The sequence below is a fragment of the Phalacrocorax carbo genome, chromosome 2, assembly GCF_963921805.1.
Source record: "Phalacrocorax carbo chromosome 2, bPhaCar2.1, whole genome shotgun sequence".
In the NCBI taxonomy this organism is placed as follows: domain Eukaryota; kingdom Metazoa; phylum Chordata; class Aves; order Suliformes; family Phalacrocoracidae; genus Phalacrocorax; species Phalacrocorax carbo.
This window is the reverse complement of record NC_087514.1, coordinates 119,318,824-119,323,508: the sequence shown is the minus strand read 5'-3', so window position 1 is coordinate 119,323,508 and position 4,685 is coordinate 119,318,824. Positions and strand designations below refer to the sequence as shown.

Genomic DNA, 4,685 nt, shown 5'->3' with positions numbered 1-4,685 from the left:
GTGAGTTACGTGTGAATGGGAAGTAATCGGGACGGGGCTGTTTTTTAAACAGCAGGATCTAAGTATTACTGGAGTACTTCTGAAAAGTAATTTTTAGGAAGAAGCGAGCACTCCCGATGGCTCATTAGAAAGTAATCTTGAAGAAAACATAGGCACGGGGAAGGAGGCAGCAGTCTGGTCTCTGATGTGCTTTCCTCGTGCCTGCGTGCCAGTGAGGGATGCTGGGTGGACAGCAGAGCTTGTTTAGATGTCTCTCCTTTGATCCTCATAAACTATATTTTTTGGCGTGTGAGAGAGAGAGAGGCTGTGTGCCAGACTCCTGACACAGCAAAGGTGGGCAATGTCAGATCTGTAGGAAAGGAGCCCAAATTCGGATGGTTGTTCTGATACAGTGGAATTGCAGACGAGGGGCTGGTGAGTGACCGTCTCCGATGCCTGGTGGTGTAGATAGCAAGGCTTTAGTGATTACTGTCTTTTTCTTCGATTAATGAAAGCAACAAATAAGTTTCTTGTATAGCGTTAGAGGCGTTTCAGTGATAAGTCATTACAAGGGGAGCCACACGATCATTCATATGGCTTTGAAAATGCAGCCCCACGTGCCATAAAGATCCGGTCCTTCAAACACTACGACTCTGTCAGCATGGCTCCTAGTGCTGCCCCGCTGACGCAACAGTATTTGTCGCACCAATGGGAGCTGCTCGTGGTAGTACGTTGTGTTTGGCTGAATGCTCTTGGAGATTTAGAAGGTGCGACCAGAAGCTCTGTGCGGTTATAGGTTAATAAAAGGATAAAAGTAAGGTCTGCCTAAAAGCTAAAATATTTGTTGCAACATTTAACACCCCCGGGGTAATTTTGCATCCGTTTCTGCCTCCTTTTTAATTTTCATTTTAAGTGTTGTGCTTACAGACAGGGTGTGTATTTCTGTTTGAAATTGCTTATTAGGTAGTAGACAAAAATGTCATCAAATGTAATTTAATGCAGCTATTAGGAGCAGGTTGCAAGAAGATGAATGTCTAATTCCTCAGCGGATGCTGATCTGCTGTGCCCAAGTAATGTTACGCGTCTTTTCTTTGTGCCAGCAAAGGGGAACAACCGACAGCCTGACAGTATGCACGTAGCACGGGCAATATTAACTCAGCTTTGGTGGATCGCTTTTTCTTATCTAATATGAATTTACTTTTCTTGATGGGTGGATTGCTGTGCATCTCAAACAGAGTAGGAACTAGCAGTGTCGCATAGTCAATGCATTTTAAACCCATGTGTTGTATTATTTCAGGGAAACTTGCTCTTGCAGCCACAAAGCTTTCTCGTGCAGACATTTCCCATGCACCTATAGTGGGATATCCCTCCCGTAGAGGAGACTACGGGGTGGGTAATGGGCACCCACGCTGGTGTCTGTCTGAAAACGGCTTGGCTGTAGCTCAGCCAGTCTCTGCAGATGTTAATTGGCTGAGCTTATGGTTTTCTCCGGTCCCTCTGCGGTGTAGACATGTTGTTTTTCTTAGGGCGATATTCTGGAATACAGTTTTTATGCCTTCCTGAGGGAAGACAGCAGGTAATGTAAAAGATGACAAGGTAGAAAAGCTTCTTGTCAGTTTTTATTTTCCCTGTCCTGTGCTTCGCTCGTTGAAGCAAATGAGGTGTGAACGATGGTACCTGGAACATCCTATTTGACTTGCGCATGCAACTACTCCGAAACTTAAGGTTGCTGTAGAGAAAAAGAGAAGTTAAAGCTTTCCTAATTAGAGCTGCATATTTCCTGGGTTGTACAGACAATAAGAAAAAAAAAGATAGCCTGCAACTTGACTGGAACTGCAGTGCAGCAAGTCTGCCAGTTAACACGTTACACATCGCCCTTTTGAGAGGAAGTCTGAAAGAGCGAGCCAGCGTGCCTCTGCGGGCTGTGGGTGCCAAAGGCCACCTCATACAGCAGTAGTTCCCGGCTAGCGAGGTGCAAGGTGCAGCCGGGCACTGGCTCTTACCGAACAGGAGCAGTGACAGGTTAACTCCTTTCACCTGCTTCTGGCTGCGCCCCCAGGGTGGGAGGTGCTTGGGAGGGCTTCTGAAGACGGGAGAGAGATTTATGTAGGTTTATTGCTCCATATCTTTTCACCGCCACCAGGTTATAAAGTGACCATGCAGAACTGGTGCTGTTACAAGAGAAGGAGGGGTGCAAGGTGGGGGGGTGGGAAGCAGAGGATAGGGGTGGGAAAGTAAGGAAATGAGAAGGAAGGCTACAGGAGCAAGGTTTAGCTAGAAAAGGAATTGCTGTTGCAGGAGCTGTAATAGCAAGTAAAACAAGGACACAGAAAACTCAGTGTTAATACCCTTGGACAAAGGAATGTTGAACGGGAGGAAATGCAAGGCCCTTGTTGATGTTTCTGCTGCTAGCTGGGTGGTGGATGGCGTGTTTGTGAAGTTCAGCTGTGAGTTTTGCAATAACAGAGAACTGACTGGGGTGACCAATCTTAAACGTGGTGCAGCATGCAGAAATTAAAACAAATGGGGCTCAAGTTGAAACAGTGAATAGAGGTAGTGTGAAGTACTATGCTATTAAAAAAAAAAAACAAGGACAATGAAACACAGTGCTAGTGGGAAGGCAGTAGTACCATACCATAGATAGAGATCAGAGGGCTACAGCAGATGATAAAGGGTGATAGTAACGTGATATACATCTTTACTCTTCGCAATGACTACTTGAATCACTGATGTCCAATATAGCATAGAATAGATAAGCGATATACTATGTATTGCAGTTAGTCTGGTCTCTAACTCTCGGTATTTTGAAGGATAACAAAATTAATGTTTTCACACAGAAGTAGTATTTTTTAAATGGAGATGGGCATCACTTGTCTCCAAGTTGCTAATGCAACAGTGAACAAAACAAGAAATACTTAGTTTGCTGGGTCAGAAGTTCTTTCCTACATTTCAAGCTTTAGCATAGAGCAACTTTGAACCTGCAGGTTTTTCCAGTTTTCTGAAGCAGCAGCATAGGTTTCTTCTAGACTAGCTCTTAACATCACAGAGGTGGATTGTGACAATCATCATTTTCACTTCAGGCCTTTTCAGGGCAGAGGTGATAATTTTTTTGGTCCCTGTTTTATTAATGTGCTATTCTAAATTATGCCCTGTGTCTTTCTACATTTGGTTTAGATATGTTTTAGATTTAAAATCTGAATGCCTTACAGCCTTCATGCCTGTATCTTCCCTACGCCTATACGGTAGGGAAGAAGTGTAGACTACAAGTGGGGAAATAAAATACAGAGGGATGGAGTGACTTGTTAATGCTTGGGAAGGGAGGGCTGTAGCAGAAGCAGATGAGACCACCTGAGTGAAAATGTATGTCTGATAGCTAAGGTGATCTTTCTGCCTTGAAAGATAATATTCAGAATTTATTTTTTTTTTTAGACTAGGATGGTTCTGCCAGCTTCTTATTTTGATTAAAACTTTAACGCTGCCACTCTTTTCTGCTCCTCTGGAAAATATGTTTCTTATGCCATGAAGGCAGTGTAGTTTTAAAAATAGATGCTAAAAATAATACCAGTTGTAGAGACAAACCTCCCCCCTTTAATTTTAATAATTTTCACCTGTCCTTTTTTTAAAGGTCAATACAGGGCAAATTGAGAATTTAAATTCCCTTAATCCCGTGGCTTGCTGTTTTAAGTTCTGAGTCAGTGTCAAAACTGCAAAGCTGTCCAGAAGACCAGGACAGCTTCTCCTGTTTTGTCTCTCATAAGCCTGTCTGTTCAGGATAACTGCAATGCCGTGGGAAAGCATGACACCCCCATTTGCTCTTTTCACTTTCCTGGTGCAAGATTCCCCTGCTTCAGGGGAATCCCCAGGATTCAGCTTCCCCTGCAAGATTGCTCTTTCCTTCTGATACTTACTCCAGATAGGTGGCAATGCCCCAAAGCTGGTTTGCATTTGTGTGTTTAGGATTAATATTTCTCTTTTTACATAGGTTAAATAGCTCATATGTATTTATCGCGAAACTGTAAGATTGAAGTGAAAGAGTTTCTCTGTTGCCCTTGTAGCTCTGACAGTTAAAAAGTTGTTATATTTTGTAATGGTTCATACTTAATGACAGTGTTATAAAGCACCTTCCATCTCTGATTAAAAGCTTATTAAAATCACTAACTTTGGAATCAGAGCATCAGGTGCAAGTCTGACCTTAGCTTCTACTGCCCCTGTCACCTGGGTCCTGTTCCTAGATGTTGGCCCAATTTTGTCACTGATCGAAGTGGTCCAGTGTTTATGTACCTTGGACAGTAACTACATTGCCTTTGTCACCTCTCCTTTGCTCGGGCGAGCAGCTGACAGGCCTTGTAGGTGGGGGTGCAGTCACTTACCAGATAACTCAAACTCTTAGGTCAGTCTTTATTGCATTATAATTTATTTATACAGTACATATCCATTAGTTAAATAGAAATTATATAGACATTAACCAGGAAGCTGTTACCATCTGTCCAGAGAGATTGCGTACCACAAATGTTAGGATTGGAAAACCCCCATGTTTTTAATTGAGAAAACATGGCCTTGTTTTGCTTACAGTTCTGTGAATGGAATTCCTCTGACACTGTTGAAGTTGCTTCTTGTTTGCGCAGACGTAAAGGAGAGAACTGTGGGGTTTGTGCCTTACGTGTCTGCGTCTCTTTTGAGCACATCAGTCTCAGGCCGCTCCAGGC

The 4,685-nt window shown here is 43.2% G+C and overlaps 2 protein-coding genes across 7 annotated transcripts in view; both read left to right on the top strand.

The window, feature by feature from the left end:
- KIAA1143 (KIAA1143 ortholog) overlaps positions 1-4,685 on the top strand; it is a 259,367-nt gene that overhangs the window by 84,996 nt on the left and 169,686 nt on the right. The gene's annotated exons all lie outside the window — the stretch shown is intronic.
- Positions 1-4,685, top strand: part of ZDHHC3 (zinc finger DHHC-type palmitoyltransferase 3) — a 34,591-nt gene that overhangs the window by 1,193 nt on the left and 28,713 nt on the right. The window lies entirely within an intron of this gene.